Source organism: Eretmochelys imbricata, chromosome 8, assembly GCF_965152235.1.
Source record: "Eretmochelys imbricata isolate rEreImb1 chromosome 8, rEreImb1.hap1, whole genome shotgun sequence".
NCBI lineage: Eukaryota > Metazoa > Chordata > Testudines > Cheloniidae > Eretmochelys > Eretmochelys imbricata.
The window spans coordinates 65221379-65236644 of record NC_135579.1 but is presented as its reverse complement, the minus strand read 5'-3'; positions in this window follow the sequence as shown (position 1 = coordinate 65236644).

Below are 15266 nucleotides of genomic sequence, written 5' to 3'. Positions count from 1 at the left end.
AGAGCTATAATTTCCCACCACCCACCTCCCCCCTTTTTTTTTAAACCAATGAAATATTCTGAAAAGCTTTGCAAGGCCTATAAACAGTATACAGGAAAATGAGCTGGAATTGTGTCTTAATTTCATGTAACCCTTTCTGAGGAAAGCAATAATTCCACTCTCTTTTTCTAAGGTAAGTTACCCACATACAAACCCAAAGGAACTAAGCAGCTTATCCAAACCCAGTCTGCTTTCATTACAACAACTCTTGTGCCCCTTCTTTTAATATCATCAGCTGAGGTAAACCAGTCATCAAAGGCAACCAGTGCCATGACAAGTAGGACACTAGTGACTCCCCCCCAGTATGCAAATAAAGTGTTGGAAGGGAATGCCTGACTTTGTCACAACGGTGCTGGTGAAACACGGAGGTACAGACCCTGTAAAACAAAAAATTCGGACACAACCTGAATGACACGCTCATTACTGCAAGGCCAATATACATGCCATCCAACACACTACAAACCTCATTCTCTTGCAAACCACAGTTGTCATAGTGCTTTTGATGTCCGTTTATCTCAGAAAGTTAACTTTTGGGTCTTGTCTGTCTGTAAACGTGGGTTCACCCAGTTTCCAGCGTAACATATATCAACCTGGCAGCATAGATTGAGGGTTCTTTTTTAATATAATTACGGCACTCATTTAAAGAAGAAGCAAATAGAGTTTAAACTATAAAATATTGTTGGGTTTTCTGGCACACTGGATCCCTACGCTGCTACCTAGGGAGAGATTAGACTATCGAGTCATCATTTTATGTGCAAGTTCTAGAACAGACCCTCAACCCCTCCTATATCCCCTTTGTACCACTGACTTAAAAGCTGCTTTAAAAAGGTAGCACCAGAACCTTCAGCTGGCAAAGTACTGGCATAGCCAACCCTTATAAAAACTGCTCCTTCCCTACCCTTCTCCCACACCGTCAGAGTAATGTGCCCCACCCCCACACCAGTACACTGGAAGGGGCTCTAGTACAATGAATTGTAGTGATCCTGGCCATAGCAGTGCTTCCTTGTGGCCTCTTATCCAGTAGCATAACTAGAGCAAACCCCAACCCCTTCCCCTAGTGCGTCTAGCATTGCTGTGTATTGTATTGCTTGAAAAGCACTATACACATCACCCTAAATCTGTACTGGCCAAAAAACTGCCCACACACATTTAGTAAAATCATGACATACATTAGCAGGACTCTTCTGAATTTATATTACAGCAGTGCCCAACGTGTGCTAGGCACTGAACAGAAAGGAAGACAGTCCCTGTCGTGAAGAGTTTACAGTCTAAGGTCCTGTCATAAATATAAAGGGAAGGGTAAACCCCTTTGAAATCCCTCCTGGCCAGGGGAAAGCTCCTCTCACCTGTAAAGGGTTAAGAAGCTAAAGGTAACCTCGCTGGCACCTGACCAAAATGATCAATGAGGAGACAAGATACTTTCAAAAGCTGGGAGGAGGGAGAGAAACAAAGGGTCTGTGTCTGTCTATATGCTGGTTTTCTGCCGGGGATAGACCAGGAATGGAGTCTTAGAACTTTTAGTAAGTAATCTAGCTAGGTATGTGTTAGATTATGATTTCTTTAAATGGCTGAGAAAAGAATTGTGCTGAATAGAATAACTATTTCTGTCTGTGTATCTTTTTTGTAACTTAAGGTTTTGCCTAGAGGGGTTCTCTATGTTTTTGAATCTAATTGCCCTGTAAGATATCTACCATCCTGATTTTACAGGGGGGATTTCTTTATTTCTATTTACTTCTATTTTTATTAAAAGTCTTCTTGTAAGAAAACTGAATGCTTTTTCATTGTTCTCAGATCCAAGGGTTTGGGTCTGTGGTCACCTATGCAAATTGGTGAGGCTTTTTATCCAACATTTCCCAGGAAAGGGGGGGTGCAAGTGTTGGGAGGATTGTTCATTGTTCTTAAGATCCAAGGGTCTGGGTCTGTAGTCACCTAGGCAAATTGGTGAGGCTTTTTACCAAACCTTGTCCAGGAAGTGGGGTGCAAGGTTTTGGGAAGTATTTGGGGGGAAAGACGCGTCCAAACAGCTCTTCCCCAGTAACCAGTATTAGTTTGGTGGTGGTAGCGGCCAATCCAAGGACAACGGGTGGAATATTTTGTACCTTGGGGAAGTTTTGACCTAAGCTGGTAAAGATAAGCTTAGGAGGTTTTTCATGCAGGTCCCCACATCTGCACCCTAGAGTTCAGAGTGGGGGAGGAACCTTGACAGGTCCTGATCCTGCATCAAGTACCACACAGGTGCAGAGGTGTACTTGTGCAGATCTCCCTGCAGGATCAGGGCTTAAACCAGCTACAGAAGATATGGGAAGGGGTAGGACGCCCCGAACAAAATGTTAAGTGACGTTAGATATACTTCTTACTAGTTCCATGGGTTTTAGTTATACACCCTGTATACACGCATCGATAAAGTAATCCCTCTTTCTTGCTCATGGGTCCTGCTGCCACCCATGTTCAATACAATGGCCTTCTTCCCTTCTTGCACATCCCATGCCAGAGATTTAAGACTGAGTGAGACAGAAAGAGACAAAGTGGCCAGTCCAGAAAGCTGCATATGTTCAAAGGTAGGAGCGAGTCACCTGGGCAGTGCAGCAACCTTAAGGCTAGTCAACCCTCAAGTACAGAGAAGCTTCCACCACTAAACTTCCATGCAGCTTGAAAGGAGAGAATGGCAGGAGCTGGCCACAGTCTCTAGCTGCAGAGCTAGCTAGTCATGATAGCAGCCAGAACCACAGCTGGACATCTTGCATGTGTACACATGCCCCATTGTGGGCAGAGGGGACAAAACAGCAGGAACCCAAAAGGCTCCACAGAGAGGTTCACAATCATAAGAGCATTTGGGATTCTGCATGTTTATTACAGACAGAACTTGAGGGGCACAGATCTACCAAATGTGAATATATTACATTCAGCATATTCAAGCGTCATATGAACTGTCACAAAGAATAAATCCAAATAGTATTATGGTTCTCTCTATCTAACACACTTAGGGCCCCCATTAATTTAGTATCTGAGCCCCTCACAATCATTAAATTTTTTATCTTCACAACAATGCCCCAGTGAGGAAGGGAAGTCCTATTATCCCCATTTGACAGAGAGTCTTTCTGTGCCTCAGTTCCTTAAATTGCTTGCCCAAGGTCACACAAGAAGTCTGCAGCAGAGTGGGGAATTGAATACAGATTTTTGGGATCCCAGATGAGCACTCTGACCATCGGACCATGCTTCCTCTCCTCTTACCTTAGTCACTGTGCACTGAGCTGAAATAAATGAAAAGGCTCCAGTTGACTTAGCAGACTTCAGATCAGTCCCTATAGCGTCAAACTCCCTAAGAGGTAAGCCATGGAGATTGGTGCATGGGAGTTCATATGCTGGAGTATTACTTTGATACTCAAGTGCTAGAATCAAAATATGGGTGTACAATTTGCTATACAAAACCAAAATCCATTAATATAGAGAGGAGCATACAGCTTACCCCAAGAAGAAATTTCTTCCTTGCTGCTTCTTGATCAACATTGAAAATGAGTGGGAACATTTTTTTAATATTTGTGATTAAAGATGAGGTGGGCTCCCACTTTTAGCTCCCACTTATCCTCTTCTTTATTTTATTTGATTTTTTAAATCGCTACCAACTTGGAGCCCACCTGCTGGCTTCACAGGGAAAGGCCTTTCAAACAGACACTGGCTCTGCCTTACTCTCAGAGCAATACTGAATGGGCTGGGGCAGCATAATTTTTAAATAGCCATATATGTAAGGCTGTGGGTTAATGAAACTAACTCTGTAGGTTTTGACCATACTCTAACAGCTTGATCTTGTACCACTGAACTTAATGGTGCAGCTCCTATTAATTTTCTAAAGCACTTAAATTCTTGGGATCTGTCTATTTTAAAACCAGTTTTTGGCATTGGGACTTAGGCTTCTAACTCAGGTTGGTGCTTTTGAAAACTTGACTCTACTTCGAAAGGAGATTTGAAAATACAAAACAAAACAAACTTGGGACTCCTAATCCTAGACTTTTCTCACCAAGAGTTAATTTCAGCTAAGCCCCGGAGCCAGTGAATGCACTAGCAGTTAGTACCAAGCTCTCCAGATTCAAGGCAACAAAGGTTAAATGTGGGTTGGTTTTATTTACACAGAAGAAACAGGGTCTGTTTGCTTTAGTAATATAATTGTGTTAATTTTTTAATTTGGGAGCGAATGTTGGTGAATTTCAGTGCTCACAAAACTGAGAGATTCATCCTGGCTGGAGCAAGGCACAGTGCAGGCAGGCCCTGTGTAAACTCCCACACACATCTCTGTCAATGCACTTCAGTCATGAGTAGCAGCAATCCATGGCTGCTATCCCAGTACTGGACCTCTCCCGCGCAGAGAGTGCCACGTGTGCTGAAATGCGCAATGGTTTTGTGCGTGTAACTAAGACCACCAAAATGGCACATTTAATTACTTTCCCCTGTGCTTAACACTGAGGCTGCCACAGGCACTGAGTATAGAAGGAGGGGACACACAACACTGGCCAAGTGGAAAGCGAACAAAGAGACAGCAGACATTAAACCTCATACAATTAAAATCATGCAATCCATCATATGGTCATTTCTCGTCAACTGGATTCAATTTCCATATGCTGGAAACTACTTCAAGGGGCAATTCCTGCACCCTCCTTCTTTGGTCCTTCTTACAGAGGAATGGATGTAATTCTGCTTTGTGAAGAGAGGCAGGATTTGAGGGGACAAGTGGATACAAGGCTCCTAAGCAACACAACTCCCAGCTGCGTGGGAGCTTCCTATGTGCTACGGTAACCCTTTCCCTGCTAGCTGAGGTATGCAAAGATAACTGCTTATAGTTCACCATACTAGTCATGATGTCAGGGATCCTGTCACTAAACTATGCATTAGCAGAATAGCTTATTTCAGGCAACCTCTCAAATGGTGACTAATATAATAAAGACGTGCACACTCAGGTAAGATTTCACAAGGACTATTCGTTTTGTTTTTAGACAAACTGAATAGTTATGCATTAAATTACACACAAATCTATCTTATACTGTACTGCAGTGTGCAATATTGATAGTGAAATAGAAGTAGGGTTAAATTATTCCATTGGCAGTGAGCCAAGTGCAAATCTTGTACTGGTAACTTCTCTTTACAAAGTTAATCTCTCGGGGGGAGGGGGGAACAACCAAGAGTTCCTCTCTGATTGGAAATGTCATTTGCCAGCATAAATGTTTGTAGTATTCTAAGACCAAAAAGTGATTGAAGGTACTTCACTGATAATTGCTGCACACTGATAGGGCTCAATCTACTGCACCATCCAGTCAACGGAAAGGCTCCTATTGACTTCAATGCCACAGGGCAGGTCCTGAGTCCTTAGAGAGGATTGATAGAACTGGCATCACAAGAAAGTTTTAAGAAACCCCACACAAGCAGTTTGGTTAGGGAACCTAATCCCTCAGGTTTTAAACATGCCCCATGTATGAAAACCCTACACAAGGAAAACCGAGAGTAAGGCCACAAACGTAACCAATGTCAACTCTGGGGGTTGCATACACATTATGCCCCTGGAGGAGGCAGTTCCCCACCTCATTGGAATGTGAATGTGTTTAGTTTCGAGACATCATCGAAGGTATAGCAAGAGCCAAAGGGAAATCTATACAGGTGTTTATTAGAAGCATAGGAGGGCAGCTCTTCAGTCTTCCGTCCCTCACACAGCATGGCTCTTTCAGATATTGTGCTGCCAGGAGAACCCACCCTTGAGCAGTTAGCTACATGTAATGGAGAGAATTCATCAAAAGATCATGATTACAGCAGCACGATCTTCCTCAGTGAAATCCCCATGGGGTTGCCTTCCACCACCCATTGAAAATGGGGGAGAGGGAATGATGCAGCTTGCACCCAGCTCTCCCTTCCACTCACGCACTCTAGCACTTTTGGAGGATACTTGGATGAGACCTTCTCCTCAATGGCCTCATCCCAATGGAAATGTTTATTCCTCCATTGCTGACAAACTTTACCCTCCTCACTTCTTCATTGTTTGAGTCTTCTGATCCTGCACAGCCATAGCAACAATAGTCATAATACTTGCAGCCGCCCCCGGCACTTAGGATGCCTGCTTGGCCCACTGTGAATCAAATGGACTACAGCCTTCTAGAATGCATGCACCTTCACACTGCAAGACAGCACGTTTGAAACAAATATTAAAGATCTAAAGTAGTGGGCAGATGCCTTCCCACATACCCTCCTACTGGTTTTGCACTCAAGATGGTTCATGCACGCTACTTTTATGTAAAGTTTTGCTAAAAAGCTGCTATACAAACAAATGGCTGCAACACCTCTTGGTTGTTTAATCTGGCCCACCCATTTCCCATAGACATGTCCAGCAGCAGAACACCTGTACACATTTCTTGTGTTAACCCATTTCATTAAACTGAAGACACATCCTGTTCTTGCATCTGTGCTGTATTACTCATGCTGCCGTATGACGGCCCTACATATGTGGTCTTTGCCCCCAAACCACTTGACAGGAGCCTCATCTGCGCAAACTAAGGCTGTTTGGAGCAGATGCCATCACATGGTTGCTCAGTCTGTTTGTAATGTCTCTGAGCCAAGAGGTGTCAGACTGCAGGGTAAAGGTATCAGCCTGGACGCCTATTAAAGTTCAAACTCTTGCCAAAGAAACCCGAATAAACTTTATAAAAATATTATTCCCCTCCTTTCTGTTTATCTTAGATTTTGAAGTTATAACTATTTAATTTATCATACTTGATTTACTGCACTTATTTACTTTGGATCCTTTTGTATTTGATGATTTTTGAGCAAAGAAGCGGCTAATTCAACATGCCAGTTGAAAGGAGGAAAAATTCAGCATCAGGAATTAAACTAAACAACTCCTGATTTATTTATATTTTTAGCTACAAGTTAAAGCTTGAGGTTTAGCAATTGAAATTTGAGGTGCAATTTAAAAAACTGGCAACATACAAGAGGTCGAAAGCAAGAGAAAAAAAATCTATGGCTATAGGGGGATATGCACACTGGATATTTTATTTCCTAAAAAAATACTCGTGAAATGGCTCATGAAGGGTGCCACTGGAAATCCTGGGAAGCTCTGTGTGTATATATATATATATATATATATATATATATATATATATACACAACAGGGGCAGTTCCAGTATAAGCTTTCTCCCCATCCTCATATGTCTCCCACAACAACCATCTTGTCCTGGAGAGACCGTTCTGTCTACATGCCCATTCAGTCCTCCATCAAGAAGGATGACAACTGCGCTGTGGGAAGTGTTGAGATCTCAAAGTACATAAAGAACTGCACAGAGGGAGTGATTTGTATTGTACAGCAAGTATTATGGGTCTTATAAATCCCAGGAACTATGTTATGTACACTTGAGTGCCATCTACTGGCATCTTGGCTTAATTGTACGAATATACCACAGTCTCATGATCACTGCTGTAACAGACTTCCCCATTATGAACTGGACTTATGCCACCAAATTCATTTCACATAGATCATCAAAGAGCAATCAGATACTTGTGCCTTTCCTCTAGTCTCATGTTTGTACTGTAACTGGTGCTATGGTTTTGAGGGCTCCAAATCCTAGACACTTAAATATATAACCAGAATGTAAATACCACTTGCACACACCCCTAGGAGGAGTAGCTGTGTTGCCTGAACAAGTGGGGTAGGAGAATCTCTGGTTCCTTGTCTACATGAAAATGGGGAATAAAGGAGTAGTATGGGGAATCTCTCAGCTCCCACTCTTCTCAAAAAACAACACAAAAACCGCACCACCACATACATGTGCATGTATACACACACACGCACAATTCCTCTCTTTCTAGTTCTTCACTGGCTGTGCAATGCAGACTCATTAGGTGGGCAATTTTGGATTGCCAGTGACAGGGCTGGTTCCTGTCTGTGGAGTTTGTGGGTCCCCAAGTTTTTTTCTGCCAGTGGGTGTAGCAGCAGCAGCTCACCACCACGTGATGGCAGAAGAATTGCCCAAGCTCACAAGCTGCTGACTGACTGTCTTTTACAGAAAGATGTGTATTTCCCCCTTGGTTGTAGGAGGCAGAGAGGGAAAGAGGAAGAATCTGGTGTCTCCAGTTCTCCCCTCTCCATGGTGAAAGGGAGGCTTGCCACTGGCTTTCTGAACCCTATCTATAATGCAGGGAAATTCTGCTTCTCCTGTAAGTTCCTTCTCCCTTTCTGGTTATCTATAGATGGGTGTGAGGGGTGTTCAGAGGATAGAGAAGATGGTTGCAGGGCTCAAAGGTATGCAGTTCCACATTCTGCATCTGTACAAAGACATACAATTTTTTGATTGGCTATATGCCTGTTTGGGGACAAGGACACCCTTTAAATACATTTATTTCCATGTCCCATCAAATAAGATAATGCAGTGCCACATCATAACATGACTTCAGTATAACATATCACAATAAAACATATATAACCACTGGAATTGGTGATCTCCCCTCTATTTTGATGTACTTTAACCATTGGTGCTGAATTGGTAACCTCACTGTCACAGATTCACAGGAGCAGTCCTATACCCCCAGGTTGGGACAGTGTCTTGGAGGAACCCTGTTTGGTGTTCCAGACCCACAAGGGGTCTTTCTGTTCCTTCAGGGTAAGCTATGCGGCCTGGCCACCTTCTGAGATTGAACCTATGAGGCTTCTGAACTCCTTCTTCACACCATGATCTCTATTCAGTGAGTCCAACTGAGATAGATCCTGGAAGAAACTTATGCACCTCACCAAGTATTTACAGTGACATTCAAGGAGTGCTTTGAAAATAGCAGGGTTTAATAGTCAACTAAACACAGCACTGGCAGTCCATTTCTCTATGCTGACATAAGAATGTTAAGCATAATCCATTCTGATCAGCCCAGAGCACCAGTCAAGCTGTAGTGAATCCCACTTTCAGACTCTCTGTCTCTCTCAGGCTTCCTTTCTTAGTCAGTTCCCAGGAGAGAAAGCACAGGCGCCTTCCAGAAGCCAGCCTTTTATTCCCTCGCCTCACACCTTGCAGGCCTTTGTTTTGATTTTGGGGTTTCTGCTTAGCTTCCTTTCTCAGAGGCAGGGAAATCCACAAGTCATTGGAGCTTACATGGTCTCTCTGTCCCCCTTGTTGCTCTGGGCTGGTTCCAAATAGTTCCTTAGGGTACAATTGTTTCGCGCCTTTTTGGCACGCGGACGGACGGCACCACTTCTCTCCTGGTACTATGAATCCATCTCTCATTTCCTCTTGTCTTTCTATGTAATCTCTATAAGTATCTACTCTTTCTCTTCTTCATCGACCGCTTCCGCTGCCAACTCTGCTCGACCATTGTGAACTGAGCTTCCGCCGCCAACTCTGCTGCGCTACCGAGCTTCTCCACGTTGTCTGTCCTGGGCTCCCGCCTCCGTGAAAGCTACAGAAGACAACCATTTCCCACCTTTTTTTGGCTATAGTGAACCAAACGCATCTCTTCCACTGCCACTCTGCTCTCCTATGTTTTGCGCCCTTTTTCCAGGATTACCCGTGCAAGCGCTATAGCGCGGCAAGCATGGAGCCCGCTCAGATCTCTGCTGCAGTTCTGACCGTTGTAAATGCCTCGTGCATTATCCAGCAGTATGTGTAGTCCCTGCAAAACCGGGTGAGGAAGTGATGACAGTGCGATCACATTGTTGAGGAGGACATGGACACAGATGTTCCTAGAAGGATGGCATGTGGTGATTGGGAGATCATAGTGGCCAGGTTCATGCCATGGAATGCCGATTCTGGGCGCAGGAAACAAGCGCAGACTGGTGGGACCGCATAGTGTTGCAGGTCTGGGATGATTTCCAGTGGCTGTGAAACTTTCGTATGCGTAGGGCCACTTTCATGGAACTTTGTGACTTGCTGTCCCCTGCCCTGAAGCGCAAAGACACTGAAATGAGAGCAGCCCTCACAGTTGAGAAGTGAGTGGCAATAGCCCTGTGGAAGCTTGCAACGCCCGACAGCTACTGGTCAGTCGGGAATCAGTTTGGAGTGGGCAAATCTACTGTGGGGGCTGCTGTGATGCAAGTAGCCAACGCAATCATTGACCAGCTACTATCAAGGGTAGTGACTTTGGGAAATGTGCAGACCATTGTGGATGGCTTTAATGCTCTAGGGTTCCCTAACTGCGGCGAGGCGATAGACGGAACGCATATCCCTATCTTGGCCCTGGAACACCGGGTCGGCCAGTACGTAAACCGCAAAGGGTACTTTTCCATGGTGCTGCAAGCACTAGTGGATCACAAGGGATGTTTCACTAACATCAAGGTGGGCTGGCCGGGAAAGGGGCATGACGCTCGCATCTTCAGGAACTCTGATCTGTTTGAACAGCTGCAGGAAGGGACTTACTTCCCAGACAAGACAATTACCGTTGGGGATGTTGAAATGCCTATAGTAATCCTCAGGGACCCAGCCTACCCCGTACACAGGCACCCTGGACAGTAGTAAGGAGCAGTTCAACTATAGTGCAGAATGGTGGTAGAATGTGCTTTTGGATGTTGGAAAGTGTGCTGGCGCAGTTTACTGACTCGGTTAGATCTCAGCACAACCAATATTCCAATTGTAATTGTTGCTTGTTGTGTGCTCCACAATATCTGTGAGAGTAAGGGGAGACATTTATGGCGGGGTGGGAGGTTGAGGCAACTTGCCTGGTGGCCAATTTTGCACAGCCAGACAACAGGGCAATTAGAAGAGCACAGCAGGGCATGCTGCGCATCAGAGAAGCGTTGAAAGCCAGTTTCATGACTGGCCAGGGTACGGTGCGACAGTTGTGTTTGTTTCTCTTGAAGTTACCCGTCCCCTATATATATGAAAGGAAATAAAGTCACAATTATTTAAAAACTGTTCTTTATTATTTGTTGCACAACACATTGAGAGAAATCGGAAGGTTGACCGTGGCGGGGTGGGGGGGGAGGGTACTGGAGCAGGGTGGAGGAGGAGGGAAGGACAAGTCCAGAAACCAAAATTTTGGATATGCCAGCTTTCTGCTGCTTGTGCAATTCTCTGGGGTTGAGTGTGTGGGTCTCCGTAGCCTTCCCCCCTTCCCCCCCCCGAGTTCTTGGCTGTCTGGGTGAGGAGGCTATGGAACTTGGGGAGGAGGGAGGGTGGTTATACAGAGGCTGCAGTGGCAGTCTGTGGTCTTGCTGCCTTTCCTGCATTAGATCCACCATACAGTGGAGCATGTCAGTTTGCTCCCCCATGAGCTTGACCATAACATCCTGCCTGCTCTCATCGCACACGTCCCTCCTCTCTTCGTGTTCATTTAACGTTTAACCTGACTCTGCAATTGTTTGCCTCCTGCGGGAGGAGAAAAAGGGAGGGTAGTATTTTAAAAGATACATTTTAGAGAACAAAGGGGACACTTTCTCAGTGAAACAGGCAATTCATAGTACACAGCACATGTTCTTTCTCTACAGGATCGCATTTTGCCTCTTATACTGAAGTGCCTGCCACTTTGGTGTGAGTAAGCCATCACACGCGGCTGGGCAACAGAATTCAGCTTGCAGGCAGCAATGGTAAGCCCTAGGCGCATGCGGGGTTCTGCTTCTTCTGCATTCATGTCAATGCTTTCAAACTGCCAGGCCCCCTTTCCCATAGCAAGCAATGACTGGTGGGTTTGCCATATAAAAGGAGGGCCTGCAGGGTCTCTGGGATGATCGCTTCACACAACACCACCACTCCCCCGCACCCACTGCATGGCTCCGATGAGGGTCTGAGCAGGGATGAGCCCTTTAAACTAAATGCGAACAGCCCAGCGGGGCTGGGTTTTCCCCCATCCCCCACCGCATGGCTCCGATCAGGCTCTCACTCACCAGAAGTGCCTTCTCCAGGGTCATGGTCCAGGAGCCTGCACTGGGAGTAGGGGGAGGCTATTGGGTCCAGCGTTAAGAATAGTTCCTCGCTAGAGGGGAAAACGGATTCCCCACTTGCCATTTGTGCACTGTCCTCCTCCTCCTCCTCTTCGTCCTCCAATAACTCATCCTCCTCACTCCGTGCAACTCCCCCCTTGCAGGTGTCCATGGACAGTGGTGGGGTAGTTGTGGCATCACCCCCCATAACTGCATGCAGCTCATGGTAGAAGCGGCATGTTTGGGGCTGTGACTCAGAGTGCCTGTTCACTTCCCTGGCTTTTTGGTATGTTTGCCTGAGCTCCTTGATTTTTGTACGACACTGCTCTGTGTCCCTGGAGTAGCCTCTTTCCATCATGGCCCTGGAGACTTTAGCATTTCTTTTTTTGGAACATAGTTCTGCCATAACAGATGTGTCTCCCCAACATGCAATGAGATCCAGTACCTTCCATTCAGACCATGCTGGAGCTCGTCTGCAAATCCGGGACTGCGGGGTCTCTTGTGATGGTGGACTCTGCATGATCGCATGTGATGGTGGACTGTGCTCATGGTCACTTGTGCTGATGGTGACCAAACAGGAAATGAAATTCAAAAGTTCCCAGGGCTTTTACTGCCTACCTGGCTAGTGCATCGGAGTTGAGAGTATTGTCCAGAGCAGTCACAAGGGAGCATTCTGGGATAGCTCCCAGAGGCCAATAATGTCAGATTGCATCCACAGTACCTGTAACCCGGAACTGAGATCTCAATTTTAGCGCTACTCCACTTGCCGAGGTAGAGTACAGAAATCGGATTAAAGAGCCCTTTAAATCGAAAAAAACAGTTTGGTCGTGTGGATGGAATCAGTTTTATTTTGAATTAACTCGTCTAATTCCAAAATAACAGCGTACTGTAGACCAGACCTTAATGACTCTTTGTTCCACCTAGACAGGGTGGACACACACACACACACGCTGCGTCTCAGTCTGCCCTGAGAACAAACAATTCTCCCCCCCTCACTCCCACTGGTTAGTGATGCAATATATAGGGGAAATTGAGGCATGCATAGGACTCAAATACTACAGAAAATTCCCCATTTCATCACACTCACAGAGGCCTATGCCTTTGCTTCAAGCTAGTAAACTAGTGCAGAGTCAGTGAACTCAGAAAGGTCTTCACCTAACAAACCAGCAAGCAAAAGATGAGTCAGTGTTATGACTGCCTTGTTTTCTGATATGAGACCAGGAAAAATAGAAGTGCTAAGTGCTAACCTCACAAAGACTTGTGCATGGACTTCAGCCCAGCCACATAAAGCTGATAAATAGTGTGAGAGAGAAGGACCTAATCCAGGACATTAGACCAGCATGCTTGAGATGCTTAACCAGAAACCTCAAAAATCAGCCCTACAAGCTAGAAGTGCTGAGCTATTGATCTCACAAAGGCCATTGCTTTCTTATCAGCCAAACATCCTAATGTCTCAAGAACTTTGATTTGGGGTCACCCCAGCAAGTTTAAGGTGCTGAGACAAGGACCTCAGACTTATGTACTTGGGCATCAACTCAGCAAGCTACAGCTGCTGAACAGTAACCACAGAGACCAGTGAGCCTTGTCATCAGGCCCATAAACTAGAGATTCTGAAGCAGAGACCTGACAGGATTTTTGCTTCAGGATAAGTGGTGTAAATTGGAGTTTCTGAGCCAAACATCTCACAAAAGCCTGGGCTCTCACATCAACCCAGAAATCTAGAGATATTGAGCCAGGTGTGACCCCACAAAGTCTTGGTCTTTGACAGGACTCTAGATGTGCTGATGGAGAGGCCTGAGCCTTGACACTCATCCAACAAGCGAGAGGTTGATATCTGCAAACCAAGCTAAAACTGATGGTTAGTGACCTTACTGAGACCCAAGTGCCTTCACATTAGACCACCAAGTTAGAGATGTTGAACCACTAATCATCACAAAGCCAAACATCCTAGATAACAGCCTATTGTGCTCAGGATACTTAGCTAGAGACCTCACAGGGGCTTGAACCCCATAAACTAGAGGTGTTGCTCCAAAGACCTGACAGACACCTGTATCTTGACAACAGACCAGAAAATTAGCAGCGTTAAAATAGTAATCTTGCAAAGATTTTTGCCTTGCCTTCAGGCTAGCAATTTAAAAATCCTAAGTAAGGGACTTCACAGAAGCCTCTGCTTAGACATCGTCCCAGCATACTAGAGCTGCTGAGTCAGTAACCACACAAAAAGAGTGTTGAGCTAGGCACCTCATAAAGGCCTGAGCCATGGCCTCAGCTCCACAAACTTTAACTGCTGAGGCAATAGGCCTTATAGCAGACATCAATCCAGGAGATAAAGTTAATCAACTACTGACCGCAGAGAGCTCTCTCTTGTCATTAGAACAGCCAGCTAGAGGTGATAAGCCAGAGAGCACAGAGAAGTCTTTGCCTTCACATTAAGCCAACATGATAGTGCTGTGGAGCAAATAATTTCAGAGTCCATTGAATTACCATCAGGCCAATAAGCTAGAGATGTTTGATAGGAGTTAAAATGCAGGGTAGTCTATGTGAATGCAGAACCCTCCTCCTCTGCTGTCAGCAAGGGGAAGTTCTGTCTCTTCTCTATCTCCTGGGCTTTGAGGAGCTCAGCTCACTCAAACATCCCTTCCTCTTTTCTCTTAACTGGCTGGCCGAAGGAGAACTAATTACCCTTGAGAATCTGCAGTGGAAGCAGCAAGTGCCTGGCTGGGTAGTTTATTGCCAGTAGCTGGAGAAGCCCGGTCACTTAAGAACAGATGAAACATTGTCCAAGTGAGTGGAGAGCAGACCCACTTCCAACATGAAGAACAGAACCTGGAAAGCTGAGGGCATCCTGTGTGTCCAGGAAAATGGCAACTTCCCAGAAGCCCTATACAGAGGTATGTAGCTCAGAATTCATTAATCTATGGGGAACAGAGAAACAAATAATATGGGGTAGAGTCCAGAATTAATTTATTGGGATAGGGACAAGGAAAGAATCCAGTATTTATTAATTGTGGGATGGGAGAGAGATGGGGGAAAAGCTGAGAATTCACTAATTGAGGTGTGGCGGTGAGACCAGAATTGATTATTTTAGAGAAAGGTAAGAGCCTTGACTCTGTGAATATACAATGGTGAAAAAGAAGAATTCATATACTGGGGCACGAGACAGGGGAAAGCTGAGATGATTCAGTGATGATGGGAACCCATAATTCATTTAAGAGGAGAGCACGTTTCTTATTAATTAGGTTGTGTTGAAGATGGTCAGAAAACAGAATTTCCATTTCATGGGAAATTCCAACGTTTCAAAATTTTTCATTCCCAATCAGCTGGAAAAAATTGAAATTACAAAATGTTTTGATGTTTA